The 26,512-nt window shown below is 36.6% G+C and overlaps 1 protein-coding gene across 1 annotated transcript in view; it reads left to right on the top strand.

Annotated features, from left to right (window-relative positions):
• Nucleotides 1-26,512, top strand: part of ADGRA1 (adhesion G protein-coupled receptor A1) — a 259,550-nt gene that overhangs the window by 1,264 nt on the left and 231,774 nt on the right. The window lies entirely within an intron of this gene.

The raw sequence follows: 26,512 nt of genomic DNA, 5'->3' as shown, positions 1-26,512 counted from the left end.
TTCTGTTGACAGTTCCTGCTATGAACATCTCCACTGTTCCGTGCATTTTCTTTAAGTCAACACTTTCAGGAGGCAACTGGTGAAGATAGTAATTCATAACATCTGGGGAGCTTGTGCTTGTAAATGTACAGATGTGCTGTGTATGCTCCAGTTCAGTTTTAGCTATAACTGTTGAGTGACTTGATGCTGATTATCTGTATGCTGATTATTTATTTAGGAAACTTCTGCTTCTATACAAGAGACAATAATTGCACTTCCTCCTAAATTTTAATAGGCTGGTTTAGAATATTACATTACTTACCAACATGAGCTTTAACCTCAGTGATAAATTCACTGCTACTTTTATATTTTGTATAACTGGCTATGTAGTTAGATGTGGTACTCCCCAGAATTATAAAATGTCGATGTCTTGGGGAGGCAGGAACTATTTTTCCCTCTTGGTTAAAGAGCTATAGAAACTCTCACACTCAGCATGTCTGCAAAGGTTTTTCCTCTTAAGAATTGACTCGCAGAGTCTTATTTAGGTTTTTAAGAAACTTTTGCTGAGGTAAGTACCAGTCAATGAATCCAGCTGACCATGAGATCAACAGAAGTATGTATTCACTGCAATGAAAAGAAATTGAATTGGAAACAGAAGTGAGAAAAGATGAACAGGGGAGGTGGTGTGTTTGAAGTGGTAGGTGGGAAGATTTGCTCGCTTATACATATGATTTAAGGCACCAGTAGCAAACTTGATCCTATCAACCTAAACACATTCATTTCAGGTAATACTTGCTCAAGACTCATTAGAAGGATACTGTGCTAGTTTTTAAAAACTTAATAGCAAATACCTCTTCACCTGAGAGCTGATTAGTTGGCCTTAGTTGATATAAAAGATACATTTTGGGTTTTTTTTTGTATTTCATATGGACAAGTATAGTACTTGTATCACATAAACGTATCCCTTTTCCTCTTACAGTCTCTCATCTCATTTTTGAGAATTTTTTTTTCTTTCCCAGAAGTAAATTTAAGGTTAAATATTGAAGGTAAAAAAGAAAAAAAAAATCTGTATTAGAAGTTTTCAGTAGCTAGAACATGTACGTGAAAATTTGATTGAATGTGTCAAAGATTTTCCAGGCGAAACTGGTTTTTATGAATTAAATTACACTTGTGGGATTTGGCCAGCTGTAGAAAATAATGATAATGAGCTCAAGTATTAGTGCTTTTACATTTGTTTTTGTAGTTGAATAAGAGATGCAGGCAAAAGAGAATATTCTGGTACATGCTGCCTGCTTCCATTCAGTTTTATGGGCCCACAGAGAGAAAGAGAGCTTTAACATATGGAACATAACCTTTTGGATTGCGTTAACAATTAAGAAATATAGAGGTGAATAAAAGAATATATGTTCAGATGCAATAATACTGTAATGAAACAATGTGATAAACATTTTGTGGAGTTTGGGGCAGATTATTCATTATATAGGGAGGTTATTTCCCTAGTGCTATGATCTTTTGGAAGGCAAGATCAAAGCCAAACTCTGGTAACTGCTCTGCAGAGGTGGAAGAGAATTACCTCTGCTTTATCTCTTAAGCCATTCAGATATGTAACATCTCATTTACATGCTCAGTAGTGGTACCTATCAGCAAATTTGGAAGTTAGGATTTTGAAGCTTAATTGAAGCTTGAGTTTGGTGGCTTAGGTTCTTTGACCTAAGTGACCGTGGGTCTTGTCTGAGTTTGACAGTTTAGGCTCTATGGTATCTATGTACTGAGCTATTGCTACTAGGAATACTTCTGACACAATCACACACAGTGACTAGTGTGAAGTCACTGAAGAAATGCTTATTCTTGACATGTTTGGACCAATTATTTTCAGATTATGAGGTGAGGAAGTCTGCAGAGTTTCTTTGAAATCATTTGAACACTAGAGCTATTCAGTACTGTCTAAATGCTCCCGATGATAATCACACTAGAAATAAAATCAAAATATAAGCTGATAAAGCACCTATTCTCTCCTCTTTATTTTGTATTAAAATCCAAATCAAACAAACAAAAAAAACCCTTGTTGTGAACTGTTTCACTGTCTTTATTTAGTATTTTACTGCTTTGGAAACAGGATTCATGAGCTTGATGTGGATCAAAAGTAAAAACTTAGCTGTAGCTTCTCAAAGTATTCGCATGTATCTTGTTAAAAGTGATTCTAGTCCTTATGGATTTGCAGCATGCATCTCTTGCTTTGTATTTTGGGACAGGGTGGAGAAAGGGAATTACCTATTTTTTTTTTTTTTTTCCATGAAGAATGCAGCTGTTGAATCACTAATTTATGGGATCTACTCTCACCATTTCACTCTCAGTAGGCATTGAAGTGTAGACCCAACAAGGAGGAGTCATATCACTTCAGGATAATGTAGTGTTCTCATTTTAAACTCTGTGGTTGAATACTTGAGAATTCTTGTATGAAACCAATACTTTACATTTTTTAAAATCAGTGTGATTGGGTTGTTAAAATGTAACTCTAGGGAATGAGACTATTTGCAATCTTCCGTCTCTTCTATGTTGACTGAAAAGAGTAGTTGTAAACTTTGTGACTGAGTTGCTGAAATTTGGGCTATATGGAAAAGTTGTTTTGCTGCTTTTTACAATGTGAAACTTCTGCAGTTTGAAATTTTGGGAATTAGGAGATTGGATTCTCTACAGGACAGTATATATGTAGGTAACTTACATACATTTTTCTTTCAGGTCAAGTGGTGTTAAAAACTTCATGCTTTTAATCTTGGAAGTTCTCAGTTCAATACGTATCACTGGGCAGAATATCTATAACTTTGAAGTTATAAATGCCATCAGTTTCTGATAGTAGCATCACTTTTTTTTTTCCCTCCCTCAATTCAAAGAAAGTCTAAGATGTATACCAATGGTTGATATTTTTACAAATTTTACCCACAGATACACCTATTGAAAGGTGTAATTTTAAACTGTCATAATAGAAATGAAGAAAATTTATGGTAGCGTATGGCTTATATAAATTCTTTATCATATAGGATTCTTCATACTTTTTATGTCTAAGCCTTTCTTCTGACTTTGAATTGGAGGTTGTCTCAAATTCCTCAGGTTCTCAATTTCAGAGTAAGGCTACAAGACTCCAATGGTAAGCCATAGCCATAATAGGTATGAAGGGTGTTCATCTTCAAAGCACTTCACAAACATTCAATACTCTTCTGAAAGTAGCATTGCCCCACTTTTCTCTGTCCCAAAATTACTTTTATGTCACATTCATTTATATCATGTCCACTGGAATTTTTTCAGAGTTATTACATTACTGTGTTTTTGTCATGTCTAGTCTGGTCTTTTACACACCTATATTCAGTTTAGGATATATCAATATGGTTTATTTGATATAAGCATCTTGTTTTAAAAATAGATCACAAAAATGTTATGTCCCAAAGAGTTCAGTGCTTAAGCTAGCCAAAGCAAACAAAGAATTGAAGAAAGACTCAACAAAAATATTATTCAGTAGTTTTATTTCCATGTCTTGAAACTCACATATTCTTCTTTATTGATTTGAGACATAACATAGCATTGCAAATTTGTAAATAAGAGCATTATTAAAGAACTTAGGGTGATTCTTGTTATAAAGGTTTTTGCAAATGTTTTCACCTTGGTTAGCTTACTGTGTTCACTCTAAGTGGTAGGAAAAAAAGAAAAAGAAACAGGTTTCCTGCTTCATTATTTATATGTATATACATATTTATACATGCTTTCTCCGAAACTCTTAAATAAAGAAAAAGGAAAAAAACAGTTTGTGGAAGAAACTCCTAATAGGGAAGCCTACATAAAATACACAAAAGATTTGGAAGGTCTGGGACAGATGGTTGGGGAGTGCAAAGTATGGAGAAGATAAAGGTTCTAGTGATGGAAAGTCTTCAAATATTACTAAAATGTTAGTCTGACCCTCCTTGATAATACCTTTTATATATTAATCTAGAGTTGCTATATCATATTTTGTTTTCTTTTTGTTTTTTTCTGACAAGGATATACTTGCACCTGAGACGTATTAGTAGGGTGACCACTTCCAAATGATGACTCTTTTGGATGAAACTGACACATTTGTCATCATTGGAAATGTAACCCAAGAGGAGTGTGAAAAAATTCTGCTGTAGCAAATAATGTTCAAAATACAATAAATGTGACTTTAATAGTTACCACATACCATAACTTTTTAAAGTATACGAGTCATCCTGAAGTTTCTTTCTCTATTATTATTAAACTGTGAAGGCCTTGAGTTAAAACACTGCCATACATCATCCTGATGCTTTTACATCCTTGAGTGTGACGTTCTTTGAGGAAAGCAGTTTGTGTAAGAGAATGGGATAATATCTGGAAACAGACAAAGTTATTTCTCAATATCAAACAGCTCATTAATTTGGTAATTTAATGTAGAAATCAAGTCCTATTTTTGTTGCATACTAGGAAATTTGCAGTATTGTGATCTTTCACTTAGTTTCATTCCAGAGGTAAAAAGTAACTGGTGAGGATAGGCAGGGGGAGAGCAATGCATGTGGGAAGAGAGTTTTATCATGTAAGTATATGATCTGATACCTATTGAGAAGTTCTAAATGAAGCTGAGGTTTTATGATACAGTATAATTTGTCAGTTGTCTGGCTACTGACCTTGTTTGCCTTAAACAGGAAGAGATTTAGTATATCTTATTGGCTCTCCTATCTTTTTTTTTTTTTATGTTCACCTAATATTCATAAAATCTATTTAATTTTATTGACCTAAAGATATGTGCCACAGGAATTAGTTTATGAAGTGTATGTATTTGCATCTTTTGCTGTGAGTTGGTGCCAGGGAGAAGGTGATTTGTGTATATGGAATCTGCCTTTGTATGAAGCTGCATGAGTTGCTGGCTCTTGGGACCAAAGTGCTGTCATCCCTTAAAATGGATTGTTCTTAAAAGATTTGAAAATGTGATGCCTTTTTTTTTTAGGGTTTTTTGGTGGTTTTTTGGTGTGGTTTTTTTTTTTTTTTTTTGGTTTTTTTTTTAGGGTTTTTTTTTTAGGTTTTATTTTAAGGCATTCTGGAACATTTCTCAAAGTATATTTTTCTTTCCTTGTCCCCTTCTAAATATCCTGACAGTATAATAAAATACGAGGTGAGGTGAAGAGTGGGGAGTGGTGAAGTGGTTAGGGAAGTTTCAGAAAGAAGAGGTCTAAACAGTGTTATTAAAAGGAAATTCCAAAGGTTTAGAATTTTATATATGTTGTCCTTTTTCTGCATCCTCAGTGTTTTAAAATCACAAATATTTCAATGATAGATGCTTTATACTGACAGAATAACATTAACCCCTGTGATGCTCGAAGCCCATTTATTACTTGCTGTTAAAACAGACCCAGAAATTTTCTGGGCAGAAACAGCTGAAGTAAAATTGCTTTTGGGAAAAGTTTCTCCCCATTTGAGACACTCTGTCATCACAAATTTTGCCACTGTTGGATTCACCCATGTTCCAGCTTATCCATCCTGCTTTCCTCACTGATGTCTTTTGCCTTGGTTTTATAATACAGAGCTGCCATAAATCTGAAAGTTAAAGGGCAGAGTACCCTTACCAAGGCAGAACTTCTGCTTTAGCAGCCAATAGGAATCACACATTTGTATATCTGCACCTTACACCCTTTGCTCATGCACATCTGAGAGCCAGGGCTTTCACCAGCTTGGTTTTCATTACTCAATTGATGCATGTTTTCAAGAATTGCTATTTATGCCATTTGATTTAGATTTTTGTGGAAAAATAGCCTATTGATTCTAAGCTTCCTCCCTTTCCATGTTTCTAATGGAATATCCAAACCCTCACAGCAATAACAGCATACAAACCATGAAAAGTTTGAGTATGTACTTATCCAGTCAACTGTGATTATTTTCTATCAGTTACAAGTTTGCTGTCTAGTCCTAGACTTGTCAAATATAATTTGGCTAAAACCTCTGTATTATCTGTAATATTAACATTTTTCCCTCTACTTTAGCAATTAAGTAATACAGGGAACACAGTTTAGGCTTTGTTCTTATTCTTGTGGCAACATGCCATTCTTCACCCTTCTCTTAAAATCAGTTCCAACTGTGTTTTCATGCCTGGGACTGATTTGAGACTATTCTGAAGTTATGGTTAGTCATGAAGGCTCTGGTGTTGCAATTTCAGTTACAGTCTTGCAGAGCTGCTGACAGTTTCTTTTCTGTACTTAGTTGGATATCATCTTATCTGAACAGCAGTTTGTCAAATGCATAAACAGTTCTGCCAATAACACAAGCACACAGGGGTTTATGGGTGTTATGCTCACAGACCTGTAAGTCTTTGCAAAAACCTGAGATTGATTCCTAGATCATATAGAATCTGGATTTGTTGATAGCTGTGCATAAATTAACAAATAAAAATTTTAAACTTGTATTTTATGCTTGCCTTTGCTGAGTGGCTGTTCATCAAAACTTAAGAGGATGGAAGGACACCGGTCAATGTTTTTAGCATTTCTACTGTAGGCTTGGTACAACCACACAATGGGGTTTAATGGATTTTCTATGTTATTAAGGTATCATTATGGCTTTCAAGTAACCTGGTAAGTTAAGGTCTCTAAATTATGAACACTTGTGATTCTCCTTGTTTATTGAAGAATTAATAGCAATCAAGATGATGTCTCTTCATAAAACCTTTCTCTTTATGTTATGAGATTGCCTGTCCCAGAGAACTCATATTTTATAATCAAAAGTATGAATTGTGAGGGTAAAGGTTTTATGTGTACTGTGACTTGAGGAAAGAACAAACTGCATCATAGAATGGAAAATAAGGTTAAAACTAGTAATAACAAAATCAAGCCTGGAAAATGTGAAGAAAAACATAATGGAAGAATTGAACATAACGTTATTGTATATTCATAGTTCCTTGGCAACATTTGTGTTTATATTTGCATTAGAAATTAATGTGCATGGTACCAATTTCTTTGAGAGCGGAGGGGTGGAAGGAGATCATAATCTGTTGGTGAGCAACTTTATTACCAGATTAGTTTTCGTAGAATTCTCACAGGAAGTATACTGAAGTGTCAGGTAAGAGTTCTCTAATAAATGTGCTGGCACAATCTGGTGCAACAGGAAACCCACAAGCATTTGAGAGAGAGGGAGAAGCAAAACAAAAGTATTATCAATTCTGAGGAATAAAATTTGCCAGCACTCCTAACTCCTGTGAATTCCTAACTCATGAATTTTTATATATTAACCTGTGTCCTATCTGGGGAACTTTGCACTGCTAAGAAAAATGCTTAGTTCTTTGTTTTCTGTGGTCCATCCTCTTTTACTTTGTCCCATCTGTCGCATTCTCAGAATCTTTCAATTCTATGCTTTCCTTTTTAACTCCTGTTGTTGTTGATACTTCTGCCTGTTTTTTCTTCTCATCTGCATCTTGTTTTTGTTCACTGATTATATGAATTGCAGACTGCCAGTGCATTTCTAAAAAAGTAAAAAGCCCATCTCCCTCCTCATCAGCTCTGCTCTTGGTCCTCTGCTGTGCTGCACTTCTGTGCCAGTCTCTGCAATTTCACTGCTGTGTGCTGCAGCCTCTGCTTTCAGCTCACGGTCTCCACCACTTCTTTAGTCTTGCATGACTTCCCAGTTTCTTTTGCTTTTCTAAAACCCTCTGTTACATCTTCCCTCATCACCTTTGATCCTTGACTCATTTTACCCTTCTCTTCTGAACTCCTTGAGTGGAACTGAAATAAGCGAGGACATGGGTCCTTAGAGAGATCTGAATTAAGTCCTGGAGTTCAGCCGTGCCTGGAATTGGGGCCAGGCAGATGGAGTTGATCCTATTAGACAACTTAGAAACAAGAAAAATCTTTTTATCTCTAACTCTCCCTCCTTAGATCTTATCATTAAAACTGCAGCTAGTGGAGTAGAGAGGTCTGAATGTGGTAGTGTCAAGCAGTGATTTTTTTATTGACCCACCAGACATGCCACTGCTGATCAGAGGGAACAGCCACAATGATCAAAATTGTTTTCCATCCTCAGCGTTGTGTATTGTATAGAAGGGAAAAGTCTAATTTCCAGTTTTCTGTACACCTTTGTGGCAACATTCAAACAGTATTGCAACTGCCCATGAAAAACTGTGAAATTTGTGTAACACAAATAATTATAGTGGTAAAGATGAAATCTTAATGTTTGCTATTACTCTCTATGCAGTTCTTGAGCCATAAAACTAAAGTCTACATTAGCAAATCTGAGCTTAAGGGGTTGTATCCATTTATTCTGTGACACAGCTAGTATTATTCACATCATTATCATAAATCTTTATCTTAAATTAGATCAGGTTAATTTCTCTGCTATGGCTGAGAAATATGGCTGTTTGTCAGCTGAGGTAACAGTTGACAAATATGTGCTAATTTTGGAAAAGACATATTTTTCTATCCATACTGCACAGGGGATGCAGAAAAGGAAGCAGTCAAAATGCATGAATGGAAACCTGCTCTCTGCTGGAATAAAACATATTAATCTCTCAGTAACTGATGTCATCATTATACAGCTTTTTTATTGGGAAGGCATTCATGAATTCTGTTGTAACAACATTTTCATCATTAGAGTTTTGTTTTACTGGAGTCCCTGATGCAGTCACACATCTCACCTGTGGTAAAGGGAGAATAGCAAAATTTGGTCACATTATGCTTCAAGTAACTCTTCAAAGTACGGTATTGCAACTTTTAAGGGAATTTGGATCTCATGGTGCTTAGAAAACACAGTCAAGCTGTGGGAGTTATGACACCAGATATTCAGGTAGCTGTTAAACTGCTGGTGCATGTGAGAATCATATCTGAGGTTTGTTTCTTTATCCCTCCATGTTTGGTAAACAATAGGCTCTTGGAAAGTTAATCTGCTCTTTGCCTGGGCTGTAGCATGTAAAGGTCTTGTGGAGGGAACTTCAATACTTCTTTCCTCTAATGCTGGGAGACTGGTAAGAGTATTAAGTCTGTACAGTGGGAGCAGTAAGGCATCAGTTGTGGTTTTACGGGTTCTTTTTCTGTGAATCATGCTTTCCTTAGCTTTCCTTTCCTTTCTTTAGCACCAGTGCTGGTAGGGTCACATAAAGCTTTTAGGGTTTGAGGACCTGTTTTTTGTAGACCCCAAGTATACCTGAGAGAGAACAGAAGAGGACAACATTTGAGATATGAACATCAGAAAGTGATCTGATGTCAATCATGGATGTTTGGTATTTATTTCTATGTCTTAATGTGTACAAAACTAATGCCAGCTGTTGTTCTTGTTAAATTAAAAGTTACCTGGCACATTCGTGTACTTGCTAGTCCTTATAGAGCTCTAGCAGATATTCTGGTTCTGCTGTCTTTGCTTCTTTTTCTGTTTAAAATAAAGAGATTTGCAGAATAAGAGAAAGTAAATTTTCTATCACTTTCCTTTGTCTTTCCCTTCCATAATAAAAGGATGAAAAAGGAAATTCCTGAGACTTAAATTGTGGGGGAAAAAACATACTTTATCGTTTATGGTTGTACTATTCATAATTCTCTACCCTTTCTGCACAATTAAAAGTTATAAATAACAATATAAAGAGTCAGCAATATAGATTGATGAAGCAAAAAAATAACTCTGAGCTAAATAAGTGTAATAAATTATAATCTTCTGCATTTCGAGTAAATGAAGTTACCGCTGTAAAGTACTTCATGATTATTGATTATCATTATAAATTTGTTTCTAATAAACTGTTATTTTAAAAACAATTCTAAATAATTCATTTGTGCCTATATTTAATAACAAGTCCATTAGTGAATTGATGTATGAAATGACCTTCATAACAGCTTTACACAGTTGAACAGTAACTTGCTGACTAGGACAGCATCTCTTTTTTAAATAAGTAATACAGCAGTATTGCTAATTGGATGAAATTGCTTCATATGAAAATACCCTCCATATATTTTCATATATTTTTAATAAGACTAAGGGAGTTCATTGCCTGACTCTCTGTGTAACTAACTGCTGTTTGAGTTTTTGTTTCCTGTAGTTACCGTTGAAGAACTCGGGTCAACTATTTTGGTGTTGTTATTGTGACTACTTTACAAATGGAATACTTGGTTACTAAGCTATTTGGTAATGAAGAGGGATTAGATGCCAAGCTTTAGTTTGGAAAAGATTAGAGCAAATAATTTTTTAATGCTAGCTTTCCAAAGTACTTCTTTAGCTGAAGCAGAGTGATTGTTTTAAACAAATAAAATCCCTCAAGTAATCATTTATTTAATAGCACTTAAGTCAAGTTGGTTTGTTTTTTTTTCTCTGAAAGTTTCTGTCAAAATGGTGGCACTGAATTACGTGTTGAGCCAGTCTTTCCATATGATTAGTTAATCTATTAGCCTTTTTGATTGGCTGGTGTTTCCTTTCTGAAATGGGAATAGGTAGTAAAGCTTTGGAAGAAGCTTTAGTGGGAAGAACTGTGGCAGCTGGGTTTCCTGGCTGTTTTTTACTTGATGCTTTGCTGTTTTGTGTGAATTGTCCATTAATAATACTGTTCTCAAATAAGTGAAGGTATGAAAAATGGACTTTTAAAATGTTTATGGTTACGCAGCTTTTCATTTTCTCCAGTCTGGACAATTAATAAAAATACATGTAGCTGCCCTGGACCAGGCTGAAGAGCTGTGGATTATCCCAGTATCTTGTCTCCAGAATAAAAGTTTTTAAAGCAGGTGCCTACAGTAAAGTAACATTGTGATATTTTCCAAAAGGATCTTCTCGTCTGCGTCACTGCTCAGAGCTGTAGTTCCTGTGCATTTGATTTACCAAAATGGATTGGTTTTCCACAGCCTGATCCAGCCCCCCTGCAGATCCCATGACAGTACCCTGCATTTGGAGCATCCCATGGCAAGAAGTACCACAGCCCAGCTGCCTGCTGGCAAGGAACCATCCTGCTTTTGTTTATTTCCTAATTCCAGTTTGTTTCAGTCAGGGCTGATATGGTTCTCAAACCTGGGAGAATGGACCAGGTTTGGTCCTCAGCAGGGGACTTTGTGTCTCTCTGCTTTTGTCTTACTATCAGTTAGTCACCCTCAGCTGAACGGTAAGGGGGTGATGAAATGTCACAATGTCATTGAAGTTAGTTTATTCTACTAACAGTATGCTTTCTTCTGTTTTCAACAGTGTAAAGAGAGAACAGTGATAAAACTTCTTTTTATAACAAAATCATTATGCATAAATCAATCCATGGGAAAATGTGTTGGTCTTCTAGGAAAAAAATAAAAGAAGCTCTATTCCTGCTTTTAAAATTTTGGATTAAGGAAAAATGAATAAAAGTTCAAAGTCAGCTTTCTCATTGGTTGGCCTAGTTTTCTTGTGTCAGATTGATAGATTTTCCTGCTTCCCTCTGTGTTCCTGAACAATAAGAGCATCTTTAATTTTCCTTGTGTTTTGAGACCAATATTTTGTGCTTTGTTTAGTTGTTGGCACTGCAGAAAGTGGAGAGGGAGATGGTCTGACCAAGAAAAAACCTGCTAAATTACAATAACAGCATGCCAGTGAAAAAAGGTTTTGGAGGAGGTGAATGCCTTCAGAAGGTGCAGAGTGCTGGCCATTGGTCCTTTTTAATTTCATTTTTCAGCTGTTAAAAATAAGTTTCTTTGGTTTTTGGGGCTGGCACTGTATTTGTTCAGAAAGGCTGCAGCATGACTCTGCTGATTGATAACACTGAGTTATGCTTCACTTTTGTCTTTCACTGTATTTATAGTTATTATATCCTGAAAGAAGTTGAGTAGATTTTGTTATTTACTGGATATGGGCCACAACACTATTTATCTGAGACTGGAAGAAAATGAATGAAACTGGAAGTGGAAAAATTCTGATTTTGAGCCTGAATTTTTTGACTGGGGGGAAACAAAGGTAAAAACATTGACAATTTTATTTTATTTAGGGTTGTATTTCTTAGCCAGTCTAGAAGTCCCTCTGTAATGCCCACTTCTTGGTATAGTCTCTCCCCATTATTTCTGTGGGACGTGCATGAGGCTGATCCTCTCTGAACGTATGGCCACAAAACCTGTGATTCATCCCTGTCTCTTGGCTTTTACCTTTGTTTTTTTTACTTTTTTCTGCACCATTTTCCTGATTTTGTGCTGTACTGCTGGCTGTCTTGGCTATGCTTTTTCGGGGAGAGGCTGTTTCAGGTGTGCTTTTTAACTTGTAAACTATGGGGGGGCACCTTCCTGTAACTGAGGAGTAGGAGAGTCCTCTCCTTGAGCCTTCAGCAGGAAAGCCTTTGCCAGTTTTGACTATTCAGAGTGCCTGTTGTCTGCCAGATTAACCCTGAAAAACGAGATGTTTAGGGACAGATTTATCACATGCTTACACCCCATCAACTGAGTGCTTTTTACAGCAGGGGAAAATGCTTAAAATTTAGATAATTTCCTCAGTGTATCAGTCTGCCTGCATGGTTTGGAGACTTACAGATTGCACAGAGGACATCCTGCCCAGTCATCAGAGGCAGATCTCTTCTGCCAAGGTCTTTGTACAGGTCTGGAGAAATGTGCCTGCTGTGGACAGTGAGTCAGAGTTGAAGGCTGTCCTGCAGCAGTGCAGGATGCTGCGGGATCCTGATGGGTTCCCAGCCCTGAGTGGTTATAGGGGATTGTGTACTCACTTTGAGCTTGCAATGTTGTGTTAAAGTAATATTTATTGTCTGTTTTTTGTGCTGTATTTAATGGCAGTAACTCTGCAGAAAAAGACATATAGATCACTGAACAAGGAATGTTTTATTGAGGTTAGTTTTCTCGTGTATAAATGAATGGGGGTAAAAATACTAGTTGATGACTTGAACTTATGAATATTCCATTAACTGTCCAAGTCTTCTCCTCCTCTGATTTTCTGTGATTTTCTGTAAATTTAAGTGATCAGGACAAAGGGTCCTATAGAATCCAGATTAAATTCAGCATCTATAAATGTTAAATGAAAAGGGGTGTTTGGAACATTTAAACTGTGCTTACACTTTGGTTGGCTGTGAACGAGGCACTTTGTAGCTTCAGGAGTGATGCTCTGGAGGATACACCCTGTGAAGAGGAAAACTCAGAGCAGTCAACATGCATGACAGAATAAAACATCTTGTTCTCACTGTGTGGTGCACCTGCATCTTGGACACTGATTCTGACACAGCTCTGATTCTTCCATCTCAAAATGGCATATCAGGACGAGGAAAGGTATAGAAATATGCAGAGTTGTGAGGAAGCTTGTGTGTGAGGAATGATGAATAGCCGAGGGGCTTTTATCCTGAAAACCTCGAAAGTGTGTTAAAAGTAAATAGGGAACATTATTCACTGTTTTCTATATTATGGGACTGAAGATGCAACAGATTTTTGAATTTTCATAAGAAATCGAAAGTAGGTTATCTTCAGAGCTTCTTGCTGTGGTTTTTGTATTCACATATCTTCTCTTGACCACTGTCAGAGACAGGACAGAGTTACAAGGATTCCTCTCTGAGCTGCTCCTGATGGCTTGTTGCTGTATTTATGCATGATCCAGATGGAACACACCAAGTTCTCAGGTCAGGTGAAATGATTACAGCCTGGGGTAGCTCTGTGGAGTTACACGGATCACTTGGCGCGCTGGACTCGATAGATCAGCATTCATTTTTACATGGCCAAGAATGTTGTCATATGTCCAGAATAAAGAAAATAGTTTGCACTTGCATGTTCCAGAAAACAGTTCCAAAATTGTGTCACTGAAAAGCAGTTAATTATAATGGTGCATAATCAGTTAAACATCTGTTCCTGGTGTGGTATTACTAAAAGTGCAGTGATAACATCATCTTGGATCCAAAAGTGAGGAATAAAAAGTAGAATTAAGGAGTGTTACTTTTGTTTGCTGCTACCAAGAAAAAGATGACCAGAAAAAGGTGTTACATTTTAGTTTTAAGCATGATTTAAGAACTACAAAATCTGTGCTGCATCCTTGAATGTGTTCTCATAAATCTGTTTTACTTGTTTGCAGTTAGGAGGTTTTGGATAATTTTTCTGATCATCAGAAAAAAAGAGATGCCTGATGTGGAAGGTATTTTTATTTGGGAAATAAAAAGATACTGTTATTGGGAACTCAAACCAAATGAATTCAGAATAAAAATGCAAATTAAAATCTCCGTGAGAATAATTAATCTTTGGAAGACACAGGAACTGTAATGGAAACTTTTTACCTTCTTAAATTAAGACTGAATATTGTAAAACTTCAACAAGTTAGTGGTTTGACATGTTTTTACTGGGAGGGCTTCTTGGCTTTGTGATCACATTGTCTCTTCTGGGCATTAAAATAAATGACCTGGTGAAAATCTACTTCTAGTATGTATTCACATGTAGTTATGTGAATACTACCAAACCCATGATTTCAGTGGTTTTGGGTATGGAAATACCAAGGCAATCTCTGCAATGTTTCTTTCTGTGTGGTAGAAGCTGCCAGTCTAGTGTAGTACTTGTAAACATGTGACTCATTGTTTCTAATACAGAAGTAGAGTCCTGCTAGTATCAAAATAGTGTTGTTGACTGTACAGTAGTACACTGTGTATTTGGAAGTACTCAACACTGGATACTTTCCAAGTGTCTTTTGGCTTGACACAGGCAAACGTATTCACCAGGTGTACTTCATCTGTGAATAGTTCTGCTTTGAATTCTGCCAAATACTCTGGCTCTAATTTAACTCTTGAGATGTCAAACCCAGTGATTTTAATGGTGTTTGTTTATTATTTGATGGTGCACAACTAATTCAGTTTCTCCATCAAATTTAATCCTTGCCACTTTACCTAAAACATACTGACCACAAAAAAGATATCGGCATAAGAAGTTGAAGTTTAAAGGTAATCACTGTGTCTGCGTTCTTCTGTAATGAACTGTATTTCTGCTTTCCCTGTCTGTTGCTGCCATTAGTTTTTTTATTGAGTGGTGGTTGTTGGTAAAGGGGATTCTACTAAAACCCAGTATAGCTCTAAGTCAGTGTATAGCAGCTTTATTGCAGAGATGAAAGTCATGAAGAGCTTTGTGATTTGAATGTTACCATCCTTTGATCTTGAAGTTACTCATTAAGTTTAATGTTTCAGTAGCTACTGTTTTGAAGGTCTTCTTCTGTGCCTTGTATTTTAAATTTAAAAAAATAAGTTATTTCTGTAATCTGGCACTGTTCCTTTCCTGTACTAGGAAATGCGACCTTTTAGCCGTATTAAAAAGATTTCCTCTTAGACTTTCTTAGTACTTTTAAAAATAATTTATGCCACAATGAAAGTAGTATGTTATAATTTATAAACATAGGCTGAACAAGGTAAATGTCTGTTTTTTCATATCACTTTCAATCAAGCTTACAGCTAGTTGGAGAACCTACAGTTACATCACATGTGTGCAAAATTAGTGTATTTTACTTACTCAAATGACAACTGTTTAAAAGAACATATAAATCACCCTGAAGATTCACTGGTAAACTCTAGTAAATTCTTTGTAATCTAGAATTATTTTTGTATTATTGATGGATGATCTCTTGTGTAACAGGTATAAATATATACATTATATTATACCAAACTTCTAATGCCACAGGAGTAATCCAAGGTATTAAAGGAGAAATCTTAATGCTGGCAGTTCTTTAATCAAAAATGCTTTCTAGACAATTAAATTACTGCTGTTTCAATTTTTAAAGTAAAAATATAGGGAGGGGGTTTCATGATGCAGCTAGATTTCAGCTTTCTGCTGTGCAAAACAGCTACTAATAATTTGGAATTAAATTGAGATATGATACATATGCTGGGTGGAAGGTTATGTTTAAAAATGAAAAAAATAACCCTCCCCCCCCCCAACCATTTATAACACTTGAAGCCAGCAAGCTTTTTTTCTCCTCTGTAACTTAAAACTGGCTTTCTAAGACAATGTGCAAACCATTATAAAAGTATTCAAGAGCAAAGTCCTTTGCCAGAATTCGGTAGCAGGATCTTGAAATGTTTTTATGGCATCCATGCTGCAGGCATTAAAGGAGGCTGCTGCTCCCTTCCACTGTTCAGAGCTCTTCACTTCATGTGTAGTCTCTCCAGATGCTACCCTGATTCTCTGGTGTTGGTAAAAATTATTGCTGCTGCCCATTTCTGCAAACAGGTACCATTTTCACAGGAAAAACTTTTTAAAGTCACGTCAGTTTATGGCACCATTAATGAGGTCTGTATGGAAAGGGCTTATGGTACAGCATGCGTGATCAAAGATTGCAAAACTTACTTAATACAGTATGTATTTATACAGCATTTTGATGGAGTATGTGTGCAAATGTTATTGTCAATAAATCTTGACAATAGCCAAGCTGAGAAAATACAAACTGACAATAGGAGCTGGCACATGAGTAGCAAAAGTTATGCTTTGGGGATTTCTAATAAAATAAAAGGATATTGAATGACTTAAAACAAGCTTTTTCTGAATTTAATTCTTCCCAGGACACATCAATTGTATATTTAGGCATTTACATTATGAGCCTGGTGAGAGTGATAGTTGCAGTTTCTGGGATTTTTGTCAAGAACAGAGAGTGCAGAACATGTTCTGTGTTCTTTCAAGGTGACTAAGATCTTACTTTACTTTAATGAATATAGAATGGGGAAACTTGCTCGTACCGGTCTGACAGAAATACATCAATAGTTCCTTTTGTGCAAGACGATAGCAAGGTACTTGATTCATTTTAATCATGTTTGTGAGAGAGATAAATTCCCATTTTCTGTAGTGAGAAATCAGCTCTTTGTAATGGGTTCAACATCCAAGTCAAGATCCATGTTATAAAAGAATGTTCCTTGCTTTGCTATTTTTAAAGATAATCAAAATACAAATTTTAAGTTTACTGTAAGAAATGTATAGTCTGTGACAGAAATGCAATATTACAGTATTTGCTTTCTGTTTTGAGTACTCTACACAATGTACACATTGGCTTAATTTTAGCATTTACCAAAATCTGTAGGTTTGTCTAAAGCTAAATTTATACTTTTATCTGTAGTATTTGTTTTCAGAAAGTGCAGTTGAAAGCAAGGGAACATTTTGTTTTATTTATGATACAAATGATAGATGTTGTACTTTGATAGCTAACTCTGTCATTTTTGGTTCTGTTAAGACACATGTTGGTGGTGTTCATAAATGACATTCAATATTTAGGAACAGTTAAAAATCCTCGCAAAACAAAGCACCTTAGGGAGTCAGAGTGTTGGTCCTCTAAACAAATATGTCTCTGATTTCAGTCATTTGAAAAATATGAATTTAGGTTGCAAGATTATTATTTTTGAGATGATAGAAAGAAAAAGAAAAAATAGAGGGAGCAATGGTGATGCATATCTTGTAGGAAAGCGTAAACTGCTAAATATTGCACAGATTCAGATGACCATTGTCAATACAGTGAAACACCATCCTTCAGGTAAATACTGGATACCTCTTTAGTTGTCAGAGGTATGGTTTGATGATAATCTGTACTTCCTTTCAATCTTACTGCATTTTCACTTCTTCCTGTCATGCCATTGCCATTTTCTCCCGTTACAGTGGTACAAAGAAGAATGGTTGTGCTGGGTTTCTTGCATATACTGTAATGGAAATACCAAAAAATTTCTTCTTTTTATGTGTAAGAGGTCACAGATAATGTGATAAAATGGCAGTAGCTCCTGATGATAAACAAAAGCATCCGTGCATTGTTTTTCCAGGCCTGACTGAATGGTGGGTCAGTGGGACTTGTGGTGCAGGTGTGAGAGGATGGGGTTTGGGGGAGGTCATTTGTCATGGGTTTTCAGTATTTCCAAGGCATTCCAGCCAAGAATGGAAGCTCAGTAATCTGCAAGTAAATTAATTGAGCTTCTCTTGTGTTTATTGCCTGTATTTTCATCTGACATCCCCTGGGATGAGGATGAGAGTGATCAGAAGGAAATATTTCCCTGTCCTCATCACAACATAAAATATAGAAGCTTCTGTGATGATGTTTGAAGGCAAGAAGGTACAGTGCCTTATTCTGCCTGAAGATTTTGCCTGGGGTAAAGCTGGCCATTCATCTGGGGTTTCCAGGTACCTGTCAGCCAGCAGGAGGGCAGATGGTGAGCAGGTGCCTGGCTGACCAGGGCATTTGTTCAGGGCTCCAACACAGCCAATGCTGTGGATCTGTGGAGTGAAGGAGCTGGTGATGAGGAGTGGGTGTCCATCCCAGAGAGGCTTCTGGAGTATTAAATGCTGCTGTAGAACTCCTTTTTACATACTTTGGGTATGAAGGGGAATGCATGTTTGTATTTAATTTCAGACTAGCTCTAGTCTGGTCTTGCAGACTGAGTGCTCCTCTCCTTCTGAAAGGCATTAGATGCATTCCTGGAGCAGAGCTTGAACTTGATTTCACCCACAAGAAATCCCATCAGCAGGCTTGGAGGCAGCGTTGTGCCACAAACCCAAGCACAGAAGGAGGAATGAACAGGATTCCATTCAAAGCACGCTTGTGTCCTGAACTCAATGAGACACCAGCATGGGGACACTGTGGGGGTTGCCAAAAGACCAGAAATGGTGGTGGAGATTTTGATACAAATAAAATACAATTAATTTTCAAAAACCAATTGTTAAACAGCAAAAAATACTTTCATCAAATTCTCCCTCTAACTGTATGAAAGCAGTGACATGGGGAGGTCTGCATTAACCCTTTCTTACTCCTGGTTTGTCTTCCATAATAGAGAGACCTTTGAGTTCTGTCTGGGAGCAAAGGGACCAGCACATCCTCAGAGCTCTGGCCACCTTGCAGCCCTGTTACATGTATAAAGATTACTTGACATACTTTTATTTATAAGTTAGAAAATTCAGAGGGATTCTGTGTTATCTCTGTACACAACACTCCTCAGTGTTCCTGTGTATGGGGGTCTGGCTGAGATGGAGTTCATTTTCCCATGGCAGCCCTCCCAGTGCTGTGCTTTGCATTGGTATCTAGGAAGGTGTTGAGAACACCTCAGTGTTTTGGCTCCTGCTGAGCAGGGCTGGCACAGCATTGGTGCTGACTCTCCAACATTCCCCCCATCAGGAGGCTGGGGGTAGGCAAGATCCTGGCGGGGGACACAACTGGGACAGCTGACCCAAATTAACCAAAGGGATGTTCTATACTATGTGACATCAGCTCAGATGTAAATTCTAAGGAAAGGAGAAGAAAGGGGAGCATTTGTTATTTGCATTGTTGGCTTTCTGGAGCAACTGCTACCCATGCTGAAGCCCTGCTTCCCAGGAAGTGGCTGAACATCACCTAGGAAGTAGGGAATAAACCTTTTTTTCCCCCTCTTTGCTTTTACATACATGAACTTTCACTTTTGCTTCAGTGAAGTGCCTTATCTCAACCTACAAGCCATTTCCCATCTTATTTTCTCTCCCCTGTCCAGCTGAAAAAGGGAGGGATTGAGTGGCTTGGTGAGCACCTGGTGTCCAGCCAAGGTCAATGCACCGCATCTTGGTAGCCCTGTGTCTCTGTGTGTAGTATTTTTGTCTGTCTATGGCATGACTGAGCTCATGAAGGTGAACTAATTCTACATCTTGTAGTGTCAGGGTGGAATGATTTTGTGTGTTTACTGGGATCACCTGTGAAATACTCACTGAAAGTTTTGTTGAATATAATATGAAATAGCAGCAGTGAGAGTCATTCGGAAGTGTTAAAAAAATTCGACTAAGTAATTTTTGTTTGTCAGTATTATGGGTAGTGCATTTTGAAGTCGCTAAGGTCTTTGAAAAGGGAGGAACAGGTTCTATTTTCAAATTGCTTTACTTTGTATCTTGCAATATTATTTGCTATTACTTCAGCTGATGACGAGGACATAAACTAAAAAGCTGTGTGGGTAAAAAGGAACAGCAAAAAAAGAAACAACTTCATCACAGCTGTTATTTAAAACCTTTGAAAACTTCTGAATTTCTGACTTTTTCTGATTCTTAGGACAGTTTCATTCACATTTGCTACAATGACAATAACATCATGTTATGTCAGATACAAGATATGTGGCGCATTTGAACTGAAAAATACAGTTTAAAAATCTTTCTATTAAAAAAAGAAATTATTGTGAGCAACATTGTGTCATCAGATAATCCAAGTCTTGTACTGTTCCCGGTCAGAATTTAGGGGATTAGATTTGTCATGTTTTTTTAAGCAATGGGGACATGGGTCTCAGACTTGAGTTTCAAAAGTGAGCTATTGCCTTTCAACCAGCCCTGTGGGGCCCCATTGAAGTAGGCCCTTTATCTTTAGGGTTAAATGTTCTGAATGCATCAACTTCAAATAAATGCATTAATTTTTTATGTTGTCAAAGCTGCTTTTCTTGCAAGATTTCCTTAGCTTGGAAGAAGAGCTGATGTATTTGTTTCTAGAAGAATTATATTTCGTAGAAGATGGTAGGAAGGGAATTTTTTCCCATCTTTTTCTTTTTCTATGGGAGTGGTTTTAGTTGTAAGCTAACACTTCCAGATGGATTTCTAGCTGTAGCTAGCACCCGCCCCAGTAAGTCTGGCCTACTACCTGCAACAAGGTAAGCCTAAAAGTAAACCAGGCAGCCACAGGAGTGCTTAGAAATTGTGCCTTAGAATATGTGTAACACACTTAAGACAAATATTTGTGCACTGCTTTGCTTTTGTGAAGTTCCTATCCACTTCCTGTGCTTGCTAGCTAGTTGTTCTCAGCTTCAGAGGAAGCTGGGATCACATCCCATTTTAGTGAGGTTTTGGGACCTTCGTGGTCAGCTTTGGTGTCCATTCCTGTCTGTCTGAATCCAAGCTGAAAAAAGAAGCTTCTTTCTCTGGATCAAGATGTTGATCTGGAGACAGAGGTTCTGATGAGGAAAAGAAGCATAAGGGGAGTGACAGCGATGTTTTCAGATGGTGAGTTATGAATTAAAAATTACAGGTACAGACCTCAATGTCAGTTAAGGATAAGAATGTGATGGATGCGAACAAATATGCTCTGGTGATTCGAGTCTTTCTGCATGAAAAGTTGTCATTATTGTTTATTTATGAAGTACCATGAAGATGTGCTGGGTTTCATAAATGATCTGAGAAGTAGATGGGGAGGCCAAAGATGCTAAAATTATCAAGGAGTTTTACATACTGCTTCAGTTCTTACAAAAAAACTAAAATCATAACTTTTTAAGGTGCATTTATATGTGATAACTGTTGGATGGTCCTAGGTTTGCCTCTGTCATTTTATTCCATGAAAAAGTTGATTGGTACAAGGTATTCAGAAGACTTTGAAAGCAATGCAGTAATATCAAGTCTTCAAATACATGTTAATTACAGTAATAATATTTTGAAAGTCTGGAGAGCAGAAAAAATGATTCCCAGAAGGAAACCAATAGTTCCAATGAATTAACCTTCAAAGAGAGATTCCAAGTATAAAGAAATAAGAAACCTCTTAGATGCTGATATATCAAAATTATCTTGAATTTTATTTTCATGTAGTTGTAGAACATGGATTTTAACTGTGTATGTTAGGAGAGAAGAGAATTAAAGGAAGAACATATTTTAAAATACTTTAGTGGCAGGGTAGTTTTTTTACACACAAGTAATTCCCATAAATCATTATTTTTTGGTATTTTTATTATGCATTTAACCCAGAAAAAGTAACATTTTTATTTTATTTCTCAGGAGAGAAGAGGTAGGACCAAATGTTATCCTTGGCAGGCATAAAGATCATCAGGATTTTGTCCACTCTTTGCATTTGCACTTGTATCTGCTGAGTTCTGATGAAAAATCACTATTTGCCTGTTAGGTACTCTTGGAATAAACCCCACAATTTTTACTTTATTTCTTTTAATATACGTATTTTGTAATGTAGCAATGTTTCTCATTGTAAAAAACAACAACAACCATTTAAATAATTTTTCTTAATCAGTTAATTATGAAAGACCAAGCTTCTGTTTTTCCTTTTCCATGCTGCTCAAATAATATTTGAATGAACCTGGAAAAATTCAATACTCTGAACTTTGATGACTGAATAATGACATCATCCCAGTAAACAAAGAGGGAGGAACATGGATACGTGGACATAAAGAGCAAAAAATGCATTAACAGGATCTCATGAGCAGTAAACTTAAGAGGGGGCCTTTAGTGAAATTGGAATGGAGTTGAAGTAAAGGAAGTGAAATTTAAGTACGGCACATGTTCAACTTATGAAAAATACTATTTTCAAAAGTGTTTACCACTCACTGCAGTAAAATAAATAAAACCAAGTTTAACATGCTGAGACAAAGTTTCTTGATTGAAATAGAAATACCTCAACAAAGCAGTAAGTTTAGTTGATATGAAAGACAAATTAGTATACTTTCATAAACTATATCTGAATGCAGAGAGTGACACCGTCAGAGCAGATAATATACTGCTTTAAAAGGAAATTTGGAACAAGAAATGTACAATTAGAACATGTGTTTTCACTGGAGTAGATTAAAAGGGTTTCAGGTATATTAATTGATGCTTTGGTGTAACAAGTTTACTGAGGACAGACTTTAAGCAATGTCTTTAAAGTCTGCAGTACTTCACATAGTAGAGACAGATTTGTCAATGTACAATATTATCATTAAGATAATTCCTATATTTGTGTATTGTTTACTAGCAGAAGCAATCAGAAATGAATTTGAAATGTAAGGAAAATGCAAGAGAACCCTTATGAATGCTGATAGAATAGTTCATGCTGCTGGTTTTGTTTTGATAATTTGCTAAGTGTAGACATATTAAACAAAGTTCATACCCTTTTTATTTATTGGTGCCTGCCAGCTGCTGTTTATAATGCAACATGTGCTCAGGACAATAAATGCAGGGTAATATTTATTTTGATTTTTTTGGCAGGTTCAGGTCAGCTGCACATTTTGTTATTTTACTTTTTCCTTCCCTCCACTTCCCTTAACTCAGGAACCATAGCTTCCTGTAATGTGGCTTTCGGATATTCTCTGAGGAAATTGAATTTCTGGATTCAAAAGCTGCCCATCTCAAGTTCAAGAGCTCTTCTTTCTTCATGAATACATATTTATGAAACTATAAAGCTTAGGAAAACTTTTAATCAGCCTTATGAAAGTTCTTTCTCTTTAAACATAGTAGGAAATCTGAAAGAATTTAAAGATAAAGGCACATTGTTGAAGTTTAGCAAACTGTCTTAAAGTTTCATAATAACACTGTAGGATTTAGGAATTTAAATTCCTTTTATTATAAAATCAAAACCACCTGTAAGTATATAAAATACTTTGCCTGGTTTACAGACTTAACATTCCAAAGTAGTATGGCAAAGAGCTCTGCCTTTATTTTGAGCTTATCGAATTATTAGGAGCTTGATAGCCCTCTCTGGGAACAGAGTGAATGTTGGGAAGAACCAAGTCCACTTGGAATGCAAATTTAGTGGGGTGTATTTTTTTTTATTTTTTTAAGGTATGCTGCGTGTTAGAAAGTAAAATACTGGAATTTTCACTTCTTTAAGTGATAATGCATTTGGGAATGAACGAGGCTAGTTGTGGTTTGTAGTTATTTTCACTACTCATTCTTTCTGAACTATGTAGCTGCAGAATTATGGAATATAAACTATGTGGCCAGAAATTTTACTTGTCTTATGAATGTTACATGTCTTGGGCTAATACAGCTTATAAAATCTGGTGGCAAACTTAAAGAAATATAAATAAACTAGTGTCACATGTGCTCTATAAGCTTGTTGATACAGACAACATCATTTAAGTTATATTCGAGCTAAATAAGAAATCTGTTAATCTTATTCCTGCATGCCTCTTAAAGCCCACAATAATTTTGTATATATTTTTTTCAAAATTATGAAATAAATTGCTACCTAAAGCATGTAACTGCTGATTAGTCAGTGGTTAGCTGATGATTTACAGATGGGAGTGAGATGATCCAGATTGCAGGCCAAGGAGGTTTTTATAGTTCTGGTGTATCATTTGGATAAAATTGCAACCATGGATGCTTCAGAAGAAGGGTGATCAAGTAGTTAAAGTGAGGTACCTCTTGGTAGGTTACTACAGCTGTTCTTTATTTGACTGTGGTGAGTATGGTGAAACTTGCTGGGGCATTCATTAGAACATCTGTCTCTTGGGCATCTCTGCAGAGAATACTTAAAACTAAAAAGTGTGAGAAAGTGATGAAAAGTGAATTCACTTTTATAATTTCAATCTAATCCTGTTATTTGCCTCAGTGCTTCTGTCCTGGATCTTCTTCTCTTGCCCTCTTCTGGCTGTTGCCTGTAGTCCAGGACCTCGCTTCCACGTTTCACGTAGGTCGTGAGAGACTTTCCTCAGGTGCTGAGCTGAGCTTATCCTGATGATGGTTTCCAAAGCTCGTATGTAGATATTCTACATTGGTAAAATGGATACTCTGAGAATATTTTATCTCTGAGCAAAGAGTTTATTGTGGTGAGCAATTGCCTAGAAATGTGTAAAGAGATTTCTAAACTGATCTAGATTTCAGTGAGACTCTAGTATTAGATCAGTATAATTTAACATGATTGAAAGTCTCAGGCTCAGGTATGAAGACAGTCTTGTGTTTTTAAAACCTCTTTTAAAAGTACTATTTTCAATCTGTAAATGTATAAAAGCATAAAAAATACCTAAGATGAAAGAGGTGTCCCAAAAAAAAAAGCAAAGTACAATGTACAGAGCAGCCCTGTGATAGTTGTTCTAAACTCACATGCAAGAGAATGTTGTGACTTGCTTTAATAATGTCACAAGCTTTGTAAACCTATAAAATAGAGATAAATTGAAGAAACTATAACTCTGGGTTTGGCATTCTGAAAAGCACTAATTTTTATAGACAGAATCAGTGTTTGTGGTGAAATCTATAAAATGTTGAGGACACGTGTGTTGCTGGGTCACGTGGTGTTAACTGCATCCTCAGTGATTTTTATATTCTGTTGACATTCTCCAAATGAGGTTGGTAGTTGACTCTCTTACTGAGTTCAACTCCAAGTCACTTCAGGAAGTTGTTATGCATTAACGTTGCTATTTTATTAATATTATTCTACTCCTCTCCTCTTTCTTCTCAGCTGAACTTAAACAGATGCTATAGCTGTGCAAGTATCTGATTTCAGGCTCTAGGGCCAGCAGTAGGTCCTTAAAATTCTGAAATTGGTTCTAGAAATAGCCTTTAAAAGGTTTACAAGAGTAACCATTTTATTTTGTAGTACAAGCCATAACTGGAAATGTGATTTCTTCTACTTTAAGATAAATTTGCAGTCACACAAACTGTAGTAACAGTGATTTATCACAGCTGTAAAAGATTGGTGCAAGCTCAAAAACTTATCCAACAATGAATGTTTTCATGAGACTTATTGCCAAGTCAGGTATAGGGGAGGTTTTGTTTTTAATATCTCAGATGATTTAGTTGATCAGAGTGAGAGCAGAGTGGCAATTTATAATTGACAGACTAAGTTCAGTCTTTCTGTGAGACAGCATTAGGTGTGGAGGAAAGGTCAATGAATGCCACCACAGTTTTTCATTGCCCTGGGTAGCCAAGTATCTACATGAAAGTCAATGTCAGAATTTCACCAAGTGACAACTGATTTAACCCTTCCTTCACCAGTTTTGAATGCAGCTGTGTCACTGCTGTGAGCTGTGACATTTGTTAAATGGAATGGCTGGGTTCAGTTGTCTTCTTAATCTACAAGAACGGCTGTAAATTTTCAAAACCTCTGCCCTTCGGATAGGTATGGAGATTACACGTAAAGAAATTTTGACAGTCAAAATCTTTTTTTCTAACCCAGGTACTTAGAGCAGTCTGTAAAGGTGCCAAGCAGCCCAGCAATCTTTTTGATTTATTCTCTACACTGTAGAGGGAGCTGAGAGTACAGCAGACATCTGACATCTTGATGGAGTTCTGGAGATGTGTTCTGAAGCAGGAGTTGTTTGCTGATGCCTTTAAGTTTATGGTGAACTCTGTGGATCAGTAGCCAGACTTCCTTGTACTGGATTTTAAGTCTTGGTACACTGCATCTGCTAAGTGGAAGTGATTTCAGGCTTTACAGCTTGACTTTGCAAAGTCAATACTCTGTGTGCCATATTCTAATTCTTTTAATCTTGTTTGATCAAATTGTGCCATTTTGTCCCTGAATTTCTATCAAGTCATACTGGTTCAAACTAGGAATGCCCCTTAAGGGCTTAATGTAATATTCCTGAGGATTTGGCAACATAAAGAAGCTACTGGTTTTCCAAAGAGACCTGCAAAACCCTTGTTCTCTGGCATTGACAGTGTTATTCTCTGAGGTGTATCCTCTGAGAAAATTCCTGAGTATATCTCTCACAAAGATGAGTAATTGTTTTTCATGTTCAGTGGTGGCATGCAGTGAACTCAGACTTTGCTTGGAGGTTTTCTGTCTCTGCTCAGAAGATCCCCTTCCTGTCCTTTCCCTGGGCTCTGGGTATCCCTGGGAGGAACCACTGCTTGCACTGCCCTTCTGCTCAGATGGGTTTCATAGCTGAACTGAATGTTTTTCCTGTTTCACATTAATAGAAAAGCACCAAGAGAGTGACATCACAGAGGTGAGGTAGTTGTGCTTTGCTGAG

The sequence above is a fragment of the Motacilla alba genome, chromosome 6, assembly GCF_015832195.1.
Source record: "Motacilla alba alba isolate MOTALB_02 chromosome 6, Motacilla_alba_V1.0_pri, whole genome shotgun sequence".
Taxonomy (NCBI): domain Eukaryota; kingdom Metazoa; phylum Chordata; class Aves; order Passeriformes; family Motacillidae; genus Motacilla; species Motacilla alba.
This window is presented reverse-complemented; position numbering and strand designations above follow the sequence as displayed.